General features: G+C 35.2%; 1 protein-coding gene across 1 annotated transcript in view; it reads right to left on the reverse strand.

The window, feature by feature from the left end:
• Window positions 1–14,350, reverse strand: part of LOC123312153 (sodium bicarbonate cotransporter 3) — a 107,912-nt gene that overhangs the window by 93,148 nt on the left and 414 nt on the right. The window lies entirely within an intron of this gene.

Raw genomic sequence — 14,350 nt, forward strand, 5'->3', positions numbered from 1 at the left:
ACTAATTGAACATTGCATTGCTATTAGAAGGACATACCGAATTGTTGAAAAGCTTCTAGGTTCAATATTATTAATAACTATTGACCATGTTTCGATCAATTTTCCAGGAAAATACTTTGATATTCGGACCGTCAAATCTAATATATAAAATTCTCGTGTCACAGTTTTCGTTGCCATACTCCTCCGAAACGGCTTGACCGATTTTGATGAAATTTTTTGTGCTTATCCGGTATCTATGAGAATCGGCCAACATCTATTTTTCATCCCCCTAAATGTTAGGCGTAGTCCACCCCTAAATTTTTTTTTTATTTTTTAGACAAAATTTTTAATTTCTATTTTTTTATGATACATACATAATACAACATACAGAAGGAAATTATTTATATGGCAAAACAACGTTTGCCGGGTCAGCTAGTTAAATCTATATATAGTACTAGTAGTCACAGTTAACGAGTTAACATATAGTAATATATCTTTGAATAATGGGAACTAACTATCAGACTATCACTGTACCACTCTAGGTATAGTATATTAACTATACTGCATTTACATTTATTTTAGCAGTCGGTTGGCCATGAAATAATTATAATTAATTTTCGTTTTATCGAGTTTAGTGGAAAAGATTCGATTAAAAGAACTATAGGAATAGAGAGAGGCGATGGAGTGTATTTTTCGAACTTAGTATTTGTAAGTATAACGCCGTTGCCACAACTTACATCAATTAGTATTATGAAAATGCCAAAAGTGTTTAAAAAAAGAGACAGGGTTTCAGGAAGTGCTATTTGGAATTCAGGTCCGCTCATTCAAATAGTTATACCCCCTGACCTGATATTCTAAAATCCACAATACGTCAGACGGTAGCGAACATATTCGATTTAAGAGAATAGAGAATTTATATAATGTTTCATCTGAATCTAAACGACTTATATTTCAGCTGAATATTTCCACAATCAGAAAGATTGTGAATGAAAAGGATGACAAAGAATTTCCTTTTATTGGGAGACCCAAAATAGTGGTGCCATTTGAGAATTTTATGTTTGAGTGAATTAATGCGAAAAGTTTACTACAGGATTTTCGATAAATGTCATCGTAGAATAAGTTCCCGAAAATTGATTTTTCTATTTTTCATTTGACTTGTCCTATACATTGTAAATGTCTTAAGGTACCAATAAATACCTAATTATTATTATTATAACAATGCATTAAGATGAACAGCCACAAATACGAGCCAGTTGTCCTGTTAATTTTTTATTCATGTGAAATTTTTGTTCAAAGGTGAAGTTCATCTTGACTTGAAACTTCCTTTAATTCCTTTTACTTATATTGATGCAAGATGATTTTTGTTGAAGAATTTAACATTCTTGTAATTATCTGTTAATTCCTTCGGGAGATACCCATACCCAACTACTGCAACATATGCATTTCATCTTCGGGTTAATATTTTTGAAATCTACAACCGATGTAACGTATTCAAACCTTAGCCAAAGAAGATAACGAACATTAACTCTCCTCAAGCTAGTGCTAGTGCTTCAATTATGTTCGTCACATATTTTCCGAAGAGATTCGACATTGTGATAAAATACGTAATAACAGAAACTTTTACGTAGAACGGGCAACATAGCGTTGATTTAAAACCCAAAAATGTTTTGACAAGCGTCATAACCCCACATTTTCGTACTATACAGAGTGAAATGTGTCAAATTTCCATGGCCAACCGACTGCTAAAATAAAAGTGAATGGAGTATAGTAAGCCCATAGATTCGCCTTTTCGGGCTGATACGCCTCGGCCGTCTATGGCACAGATGACACTTGTGTTACAGCGATTGAAAAAAATTAAATTGAGAAATGTCAAAAATTCCACGATCCTTCGTGACAAAACATAGCCCGTCCCCGGTCCAATGGCTTCGTGCAATCTCCCCATTCCAGAACGTTTAGCACATTTTGCCCAAACGGCAAAAATAGCCGAAATTGAACCATTCGGAAATTATTTTTGGCGACTTCCCGGGCTTCTATCTCGACTTTCGATATCAATATGAAAAGGGCGTCTCGTGAACTCAGGAACACGGGCGTCGCCCTCGTTCTCTCGGAGCCCTGCGGACTCATATAGAACGTTTTACCACCACCATTTTTATCAATTCTTTTCAGACCTATTTGCCTTTAAAAACCATAATAAAATGAATTTCATAAATACCGACGCCAAAAACACTATTCTTCGCTATTGATGAGATGAATCGGCCATACTCACCACTGTCTTTGTTCAATGCTAACTAACCTCACTTTTATCAGTTACGTCAACTGACGTGTATTTGTTTACATTGATCATCATTGAGATTTCATTACCCAATACATAAACTGTCATCATCTGAAAAGCATCCTTCATATGCATATCAAGTTTTATAATCAGTGGCGCACCCGGAATGATATTATGGGGGGTGCACACATAGGTTCTGGGGGGGCACGCCTAGCTGCAAGCTTGATGAAAGTAGTTTTTTACGGTTTTACCATAGCAAAATCAGTTAGCTTTTCGACGCTTGGGGGGGCACGTCCCCCCCCCCCCCCTGGGTGCGCAAATGTTTATAATAGATTACCTGATAGCATAAAGGTTTTAAATAATTTAAGAATTTTTAAGAGAAAAGTAAGAGAACTTGTTATTGAATTGGAGCCATATTCTTTGAACGATTATTTGTGCTAAATGTTTTTGCTTGACACCATTTCTTTAATGTTCGTTTACATACTATGAAATAAAGATATCTATCTATCTATCTATCTATCATTGGCGTTTGGTTAACGTGAAAAAAAATTTAATAGGGTTTTTTTAGGCTTTTTCGATCTGGTTCTCGGGTAGAGAGTATTCCCTGCTTGTGCTTTGGTTATTCGTCTTTCGTTTGGTATTTTTCGCGGACATACACGTGCAGAGGTTCGTGAAAAGATAGAGATTTCCCAAATCTCTAAATCAGCTGATTTTCTCCTCTTGTCCCTCCCACTCTGTGCTCACGAAATTAGATTATTCCAACTAGCAGGCTAGGAGATCTACTTTTTCGATCAACTTGCCATTTGTATCTGTCGTTGTTAGATTCTAAAATCCGTCAGTTTGCGACATGACTACTCAGTTTTCTGGAACGATATTGAAAAACAGATCATTTTACAATCCGCTTCAAATTTTCAATCAATTTATATACTGCGAACAACACATCCGACGGATTGGGAATCGTATCCCAAAATAAAATCTTTTATTCCTCTTAAACCCGATTGCACTGACTTATTTAAGACAGGATTAACGTTAATTCAGTGATTGCTACGGTAACCGCTACAGACAAAGAAATAATGTATTAAAGTTAATCTTGCCTTATATAAATCGGTGCATACGGCTGTTACATCTAAAACTCTATGACCAAAGTTGAAGATATTTTCCATGGTGAAATATTCATGAAATCTTTCCGATTCTCGAATTAGAACCTTTGCTTCCATAAAAACAACGTTAAATTGAACACGAATTAGTCTGACCAAACCCAACCTTTTAATATATAATCTGTGTTAAGGCGATGGACGCCCTGGCAAATGATTTTCTGGCCCTTTTTTTCCTCTATTTTAATTTTAATAGGAAATGCATATTAGGGCTTTTTTCCCAAACAACGACTTATCACAGAAAAAATTGGCTTAACAAACCATATATCGATTGAAATTCAATCTGGGAGGGTTCGGCATTTTTTTAACTTTTTAGGGTTTTCACTCCCAATCTCTGGAACAAAATAAATTTAAAAATTGAAATAAAGATTTGCTCCTGCGTAAATTCTTTCACTAATTTGGATTAATTTACTGCAGGCAGAGGGAACCGTCACCTGGTAATTTCAAAATTAAACGAATCAACGTTTCTATGCAGAAGATTTTCGGAAATTGATTTTCGTCTGATGAAGGAGCCTGATATAGACCCCGTAACGTTACTTTATACAGGGAGTTTCATTGTAAATGAACATACGGTAACCTGAGCTAGAGCTACCCTAGGCGAGTCCAAAAAATCCAGATAAGATAGGTCTAATCAATTCTATAACCGAGATACAGGGTGCTTCATGTATTCACCTAAAATTTGAATTTCTCATAACTTTTGAACCAGTATAGTCGGTTGATATTTGGAATATATGATTCACTTACACAGAGGTCGATAGATTTACATTCAAATTTCCAAAAAATTCCAGGTCCGTATTTGAAAGATATGGGACTTCTTTCAAGGTGGAATTCAACACCCTGTAAATTAATATTTTGTAATTTGATTCAGATATTTGAAAAGAGCAGAAAATTTTCAATGAGATTCAGTAGATTTCGTTGTCAAGCACGTCATTTTGCTCAAAGGAAACTCCAGGGAAAGATGAAATTGAATATTGGAATTCCTCTAATCCTCAGAAAAATCATACATTGAGATCAAATTGGCTTTTTTGTCCCACTAATTGCACATTCGTATTTCATAATATACTGGTTGGTTCAAAAGTTATGAGAAATTGAAATTTTAGGTGAATACTTGAAGCACCCTGTATCTCGGTTATGAAATTGATTAGACCTATCATACGAGGGTTTTTTGGACTCGCCTAGGGTAGCTCTAGCTCAGGTTACTGTATGTTCATTTACCAATGTAACACCCTGTATAATTATAATTTCAAAGTTCTTTTTTTTTCAGTTAATTGTCAGGCAACAATTTTTTCTACTTGATTTGCTCCTGACGAATTAGTGCAAAAATTTACGCAGGAGCAAATCGTTTATTTCAATTCTTTAATTGATTTGTTCTAGAGATTGGGGGTGAAAACCCCGAGGAAAACAATGAAAAGTTTCAGGAAGAATTAATAAACCATATTCAATTGAGTTTCATAAATACCAAGGCTAAAAACACTTCTCTTCGAGATCAATAAGTTAAATCGTTACGTTACTACCCACCCTGTCTGTGATCGGTTCTAACCTCACTTTTGTCTGTTCACTTTTTTTCGGTGAACTCTAAAAGAACTTTCTTTTAGAGTTCAATGCTTTTTTTAGATATACGGTTTCGTCTACCTAACTGACGATTGATGAGATTTGTTTACATTTGCGTTTGGTAAATGTCGAATTTCTGAAGATTTTTTCCTGATCTCTAATATGGCACCATAAGTCGAGAGTATTTGCTGGGCATGCTCCGATTATTCGTCTTTCTTTTGGTATTTTGCGCGACCATAGAGATGTTCGCTCACTTAAAACGATTTCCCAACCTTCTAAATCACCTGATTTGGCCCTCCTATCTCTCACACTCGGTGCTCACGTAATTAGTTATACGGGTTAGTATATACCGAATAGCAGGCTAGAAAATCCACTTTTACGTGCCGATTTGCCTTTGAAAACCGTAATGATATAAATTTCATAAATACCGAAGCCGAAAACACTACTCTTCGCTATCGAGAAGTTGAATCGGTTGAAAAAAAAAACGTTTCTCATCTCAGCTTCCTCGAGAAGTTTTGATTACTCAGTCGAATTCTGAGAAATGATGCTTTTCAGGGTTCCCAGATTAATACATTTTATCTTCATTTCCGACCATTTTCGCCGTTCTGAAGTCCACATCACCAATTATCGAATCGATTTACATGAGCTGGCGACCCGTTTTGCTTTCCGAGTAGCAAATTGTATCTTAACCTCCACATTTCATGACTGAGTGACATGAAAGAATGCAATACTTTCAACTCTTAAATGTCCCTTATCGGTCAAGTTGTTATTTCAATTCCCCGCGAACTCAATACCTTTCTGTCTAAAGTGCCTTCCAAGTATCACATTTCGGTATAATAAATGCCTTTTTAGCGTCTTGCTTCAACAATGTAGATCGTTCAAAATATCCCAAATTAATTATTCGAAATTTCCATACATATTCCGATTTATTTAATGAGATTCATTTCATTAATCGAAATACAGGGTGTCTGTAAACAAATGCGAAGGACTTAGGACCATGATTCCTCGATGAAACTAAGCAGGGGTAGTTCCTATAAATTTTTTTCGAAATCGACCTCCCTTCCAAGATACAGCCTTTGGAAGGCTATGACGAGTTGAAAGTTTTAAATTTTTTTTACGGGTTCTTAAAAACACTGAGTCATAAAACTATACATAATATGAAGCACTACATAGATGTTACTCACACAATTTTTTTAGATGAAATGTAATGAACAGTGATCAGAACTGCTTGTAGGTTTCTATTTATTCCGAGAATCGCACGAAAACAATTTTTGAAGGAAAATCATAATGGGTTGTTATTTTCAACCCGTTATGTTATCTAAAAAAATTGTGTGAGAAACATCTACTTAGTGCTTAATATTATGTATGGTTTTATGACTCAGTGATTTTTAGAACCCTTAAAAAAAATTGAAAACTGTCAACTCGTCATCGCCTTCCAAAGGCTGTATCTTGGAAGGGAGGTCGATTTAGAAAAAAAATTATAGGAACTACCCCTGCTTATTTTTATAGAGGAATCATATCTCTCCAAGTCCTTCCCATTTGTTTACAGACACCGTGTATAATTGCTTTGAACCCATGGATAAAAACTAATGACTTAATGAAGTTGAAGTGCAATTTATTGTGAGTTTCATTTTGTTAGATTGAGCAATTTCAGAAAATAGTTTCAGATTTTGTCGAATAGACTCTATGAAACCTATACCCTTTTTTCAATTCTGATTCTGATTTTGTCCCAGATTTCCACAATCGACCAAAGCTCTCATGAAAAATTTTATATTTTTGCCTGTCCTTGGAACCAAATAGGTATAAATACTGTTCTAATGTGACATTGAGAACCAAATGATCCAGATAATGTATCTAGTTATTATGAGATATTCACATGTTTTTTCGGTTTGATACTATCTATGAAATGATTTGATAATGAGATCATTAGTTTATTATCATCTTTTATCTCTCAAAGATTCCATCATGAGATCAGGATGAGTTTATGTTTGAGATGTAAGACCGATATGAGTTTTAGAGGGGCTCACTGAGACAAAAATGTATAGGTCTAGAGCTCAAAGTATATACAGGGTGTCCCAACGAAAATTTAACCACCGCCAGAACTCAGAAACGAAGAATTTTCGAAGATTTAGAAAACAGGTAATTTTAGTTTTGGGATGGAAGAATTTCCATCATGAGTTTGTTTCAGAAACCACCCTCCCATGAAGATGGCACCAACCCTCAACATTTTCTGAATAGTGAAGAGATGCCGAGTGTTGGTTAGTTTGAGAGTTATTTGTTCTGTACACAACCCACTTAAAATTTTCAGTATCGATTCATTATTCATGAGATAATGCAATAATTGAACTATCCTAACTCAAGAACCTAAGAGTTTGGAAGAATCCGAAAATAATTTTCATTATTATGGATTAGAATTAGGGAGGAAGAATTTCTATCACGACATTGTTCCGAAAATATAACCCGAATTTTTTTTGAATAGGAAAGAGATGGCGGATGTATTTTAGTTGAACTCTTTTTGTTCTTTAAACATCCTATACCTAGTTGAAATTTTCAAATTAGGTGATTTTTTTTAACAATTTGGTATTGAACATATTATCAGAAGAGTAAATTCAAACAGAAACTCAATAAATTCAAATACACCAGATCTGTAAGTAACTGTTTTTCTCGCAACAATGTCGTCATGGGAATTTTTTTTCCTCGAACAGAACTTGAAAATTATTTTTGGATTCTTCATAACTCTCAGGTTCTTGAGATTCGGCAGTTCAACAGAAAATTTCAATTGAATAACATAATATAACTTTCAAACTAACCAACACTCGACATCTTTTCCCTATTCAAAAAGTGGTGGGGCTTGATGACACCTTCAATGGGGTGCTTTTTCCGGAAAAAACTCATGATGAAAATTCATCCTCCACAAAACAGAAGCTAATCTGCATCTTCAAATATTCGAATATTCTTCGTTTCTGAGTTCTGGGAGGGGGAAACACTCTGTATATGATTTTCATTACATGCGAATGTTTTACTGCCAAAAAATAAAGGAATATCTTGAAATAAAATATTATCAACAAATTTGTATGTTGCTGTTTTTCCTTTTTATCAACATGGTTGCATAAAAAAAAAGCAACCTACATTATCAACAAAGAAGTGGAAGCAATGTAAGTATTTCCCAACTAACAAAGTCTTATAATAGTATTTGTCAAAACATGAAACCAAATGAAATACAATATCTCAGAATTCACCAAAGTTCTGGGCATACATGTGGCAACTTGAAAAAGGAACACATAAATTATCTTTATGAGAAAACAATATCTGTTTGTGACTTTAGAATAATGGCCTAGTATCTCTAGGAATATCAAACAACTATTTATTCTACAAAAAAAGCAATTAGAATACTCAATAAATGATAACTCTTGCAGAAGTTTCTTAAAAAAATTTTGAATATTGAAAATATATTCCGTACCTATTATTATATTTTATACGGATATATATTTGAAAGACGTATATATGTTATATTTGAAATACAAGTACGTATTTTGGCATTGCAACGGTGACGTCACACACAAAAATGTGAAAATATTTCGTAAATAATAAAAGCAGATTCTAGCATAGCGCTGTCAGTCGCTTGTATTCATATCTCGATATCAAACTTTCAAAACTATTCATTTTGGCGAATATTGAACTATTGACGTCACACAGAATATATTTTGAAAATTTTTTGGGTCACAGTTGAACGCCCAAATGCAGCTACCCTTTCACTGTATTTGTCCCTCTGTGGGGACATCGGTTTTCAAGCAATAATTTATATTTTATACGTTGTCCGTCAAGAGGGACAGTTTATAAAAAAACAGCAAGAGGGAGGATGTCAGATTTATAAACCGAATAAAGTAATATCCGAAATATGGATTAATATAAATAGGGCAATAATTTTGAAAAAAAAATTTCTCTAAGGTGCACTGAAAGGGTTGAATTTCGACAAAAATTAGTATTAGTTCTTCTCAAAGAGTGCTCACAAATAATTGAGGAAATGTAAGAGGTCTTATGTACCTATGGTTGAAAAAAAGACCACCCAGAGCAGGTGCCTAAGTTTCCGGATATTTTGGAAATAGGATATTACAGAAGATTTGTTTCCCCTTATTAGTTTCCAATCAACGTGTTCAAAAATTTGGAAGATCGCACTCTTATTGTCAATAACCTTGAAATATTGTATAATTCCACTAAACTTCGTTTTTCTAAAAAAGGGAAGCATCGGAAGCTAGGTGAATTGATTTGGAAAAGTGATATGCCAATTAGAACACGCCTGCAATGAGCAATTGATTGGTCTGAAGAATTGCGAGAATCCATTATTGCTCATCAAGCTATGAAAAGTTGTGTGTCTTAATCTATACATATGGTGTAATCGTTATACAGAGAATTTATATGTCACAGTAAGTACTGCTACTGTGCTGAAGGGCTGAAGGTTAAGTTTATTTATGACAATATTTAGTGATATATTTTTGAGTGATTCATATTTTTTTGTTCTAGAAAATATTAAAAAATACCTACACCAACCTTGATAAATATGTGACAGCAAGAATAGTTTTTTTCAACCACTAGCGCGCTTCGTGATGCAGGCCTATCTAGTAGGCGATGAAACTTTGTCTGACATTTCAATCTAGTTGTTTACAAGTTGAGTTGATGACAGTTATAAAATATACCTAATTGTTTTTAAGTATGGTAATTAAATAATTCGTTCGCAAATGAGCCGTGGAAATTAACAGGGGACATCAATAGGTGGAAGGTGAAAAGGGAGCTAAAATAGTGTTACATTTTTAGGAAACTAATCGATTGTTAGGTGATTAGTTGTGTTATTTATCTATCTTAAAGCGATATAATGAATTTCAACGTGATCGAATTTCTTCGGTTGACAGTTTTCGAGCTCCTCAGTCTAAAACGAAATAATTATTTTCCTAACAAGTGTGGAAAGTGATACTTTTCCGCAAGAGACTGCAGTTCAACGAACAACGCGGAGTAAGTGAATAGCAGGGGTTTCTCCGCACGATTTTGGAAAAGTACTATGTAGTTTCCAAACGACAAATGCGTGTGGAAAGTAATACTTTCGAAACGCTAGTAGGAAAATAAAAGATCGATACAATTGATATGATTCAAGCGAATTGGTAAGACAAATATTTGTGAGTCCTTGAGCTTCTCTCTCGAAAAATTAAGCCTTAAAAGAAATACCACAGATCTACACAAGATCGCTTTACGTGGATCATAAAATTTGGTGTACACAAATTCGATATCCATTGGGTTAAGTATAGCTCTTTCCCCAGAACTTATCATTTATCCGTGACAAAAAGGGAGGATTTTTGACATTAAATTTCTCAAAATTGAATTATTTGACAATCTATGGCCCAGTTGCAGGAGTCCATTAAGATTTGATGTCTTATCAAAATTTAAAACTGTCATTTTTTAAGGGAAAAATGGAGGATTAAGATTCTAATGAAGTATTAAATTTTAATGGACTTTCCTGCAACTCGACGTATATCTGTTAAAATATATTTGTTGTATTTGTGTAACAATGTGCTGATGATTACCCAATCATCAGCAATTAAATATGATTATTTTTGACCGATACAGAGCCCACAGCTCAACAGCACTGTATCTTGATTTTTCAGCACTATTCCAGGACAGAATCGAAACATCATTATTGATAGAATTGGAAATTTCATCACAAGGAACAAGTAAAGACACTTCAATCGCAAGATGACGTCTCGGGGATATTTTTCACCTTCTTCAGGCTTTAAATAAAGAATAAAAATAATGACCACAAATTTTAGATGGATTTCTTTATGTAGACGATCTCCTTGAAAAATCTCTTGATCATATTCTTTTCCTTCGTTGAAATCACAAGTTGTGCAAAACCAAAATCGTTCCCTGTTTCTTTATGATATCTAGATAATCCTGTATTGTCTTCATTTCTCATCATCACCATTCTCATGTTGTCTTACTCTAGACTCTAGACTATATTTAAGGTATTGCTCAATTCGTCCCACTTCAGATTTTTTCTTCCCTTTAACGGGGTTAACACAACTGCTTGATTTTGATTAAAGATGAGGGGTGTTGTGATTACTAATTTTTTATCATCGTATCGAGTAATATCTGGCGTTGAAGTTTCGTTTCAAAATATCCATGGATATAAGAGTGAAAATAGTGAACGAGGCAATGGGGAATTTATCTCGAGAATATTATTCCTACGAGTATTCTACAAATTTCAAAGGTATTTAGTAGTTATGTATTTTTGTTCAAAAGTTTTTTTTTTTGTTCAAAAAAGTACACGGACCATGTTTTTGATTTACATTAGTCTATCGTGAATTTTCAAGAAGGTTGGCCTAGTTGCACACACACCGATTTTGGACGGCCGATTTTTTATCGATCGTCCAAATTCCAATAGTGAACCACGTGTGGGAACGGGACCTTGCACATACGCCGACCAATGATCGGTGACGGTAAAATGCCGGTGAGAAACCGTCCAATACCGGCAATACCGTGATGTAGTGGCGAATGTGACTAAGTACACGTTTGTACAAGCACCGATTGTTTACCATTGAACTCAAGAAGGAGGTCTTTCTTGAGTTCAATGTTTTTTACCGACCATTTCAGTCGAATTCGTTTGGCTGATCGTTTGGCCGGTAAAAATCCGGTGAGTGTGCTAGCAACTGCTACCGATAAAATATCGGCCGATTTTATTCCGAGCCGTCCAAAATCGGTGTGTGTGCAACTAGGCTTAGAGACAAGTGTGTCAAAGCGATTGTAAATTTGTAGTAAAATTAGGAAGGTGTTTTCCGTACAAAAGAGGGTGGAAATAATAAAAATATTTCTCAGAAATAACAAGTCAGCGCGAACAACAGTGGCTTTATAACGAACGACTCCCTGGAAAAAATGTACCCGCTGCTTACGTTGTGCAACTGGTTTAGTCGGAAACAAAAGAGGGTGCATGAAAGAGACGAAGTGAGGGACGTGATTGTCTTAGGTCATGTACAGTGAAAAAGTCATGGTTCCCATCCAGATCGTCACTCAACAATTGTGAACGGCATGAAACAGAACTTTCTTTCGTCATGCAACAATTTTGTTGTTCTCGTTGAGTTCACTTACATATATGCGTAACCAATTTTAAGTCATCCAGTTTCTGAACGAATTCTTATGTATTTGAATTTTCATTCGATGTTTTTATCATCATTTTGCGATACTCAACAAAAAACTTCGCCAGAGTAGCTTGTAATGAAATAATGAGGGCTACCGCGTGTGAATTCGCAGCTAGATGTGCTAGTGTAGCGTAGGGCTGCCATAAATGTCGGAATATCGACCGGGACAAAGACAAAAGAAGGTTCAAAATCCTAAACATTAAAAACTCATCTGATAGGTTTATGATTTTTTTTATTATTATTATTTTTATGTTTGATGTCTTGTTTGTCTACATGTCATTAATTTATCATTTGTTTATTATGCACTGTATGATCATCTGGGAAAAACTCTTTCAATGGCACATATAACTTTAGCAATCGTTCGACAGCTGGAAGTAGTGAAAGCCATCGACTTCTAGAATGAGAGAGGTTATTGCTATAAGTTATTTCACCATTCTCACGAAAGCTATTCAGTCGTTCTACCCTTACAGTAGGTAAATTTGAAAATTTTGAGAACAATAGACTCAACATCAATGGACATCATATCGGCGGCTCTGGAAGCAGTATTGTGAAGTATGCGCGCAGGACAACCGATGCCTTTGATGTCCTTAGACTCCACGCCTATCTTTTCCTCCGAAATAAGCATTCGTATTATCCGCCCTGAAAGCAGCAATATTTTGTATTGGAATATTAAGATTCTCTGAAGATTTAATGAAGAATGAATCAGACGATTTATTTGGCAATGTATCTAATTTTAATAATTTTGATTTCAAACCTCAAACATCTTATCGGCTTGATGATTACTGGAATCAGTTGAAATTCCATAAAACGGAATATTTTCCATTTCTGTTTTGATTTGCTCAATGGAGTGTGGAGCTAATAGTTATTTATACAACAAGTGAGTTGAATGAATGTTTATTCATGAGAAGAAAGTTTAACCCACGAGCCCGAAGGGCGAGTAGGTTTATTTCTTCGGATGAATGTTGCTAGGGCATTATTCAATCCATAGCGACAAGATCAAGATGACGTTTATCTAGTTTAGTTCATATTATTTAATTCAACTTGTGAGTTAAAAAAATTTCATTTCACTGTTTCTATGGGTTGAGTTATGTCGTGTATAAACGCCAAAATGGAATAAAATATTTTTAACTATTGTCGTACCCTTGGTTCTGGCAGTTGATTGTTTAACTGCGATGCTCGAATCCGGATACATGATAGCATTCAGTTTTGTCGAACAATCTATCGAACTAAACGATTGGTGGTGCTTCACAACTTTATAAGCAGTGATAAGTTCAGCAGCGCATATCAGAGTATCTTCTGTCGAATTTTGTTTGATCATAAAAGACAATATATCTTTCGACGTTGATGAAACTGACAATCTGGAGTTGTGATTTTTGCTTTGAATATGATCTTTCACACTCGATTTACCGCCATGACTTACGGATATATAAAGTTTAACATAAAGCTTCCTGGTCATTTCTTCCTTTTTTAATGAATGACCACTCTTTAGTGTATTCGGCGGAAAAACTACACCTTCTCTTCGGCATAACTTCTTTTGAATATTGAGTATTACGATTATTACAAATCCTACGTAAAACTGGGCAGCGCTGTACGTTTTCGACTGAATGGTGAATATGTACTTATTATCCGCCGCGCCGACGCCGTACGTGGAGTGTGGGTGACATGCCATTGGTGTGCGATTGCGTAGAGTGTAGACGTAGCGTAGACCCTCCTTTGTTGGACTGCCAGGGAGACGTCGGCTGATTACGTGCTTACCTCTTAACTACCATAGGTTAGGAAATATGAATCACGATAACGACCAAATTAATGACCGGGACAACCGAACAACTAACCGGGACACGGGAACTCAATGCCTCAAACCGGGACATGTCCCGGTGTACCGGGACGTATGGCAGCCATAGTGTAGCGGCAGTCCACATCATAAACTCGACTATATGACTAATATTTAGTTTATGGTCTCCATATATCTATACTAATTTTATTGATATTACGTGTGTTATTCTATGAGAGAAGTGAAGCCAAATTATTGTCATACACACATGAGCGAATTAAAAATACAAAAACGACGAACAAGATATTGATTAGTAACCAAATATTTCTATATCGAATTTCTCCAATATTATGATCTGTGAAATTACAAGTCCCCGTCATCGTAGATAAACAAATCTTGCATTAGTTTGTCTATGTTCAGGACCTCACTCTACAAAGGCGCC

Source organism: Coccinella septempunctata, chromosome 4, assembly GCF_907165205.1.
Source record: "Coccinella septempunctata chromosome 4, icCocSept1.1, whole genome shotgun sequence".
Classification (NCBI taxonomy): domain Eukaryota; kingdom Metazoa; phylum Arthropoda; class Insecta; order Coleoptera; family Coccinellidae; genus Coccinella; species Coccinella septempunctata.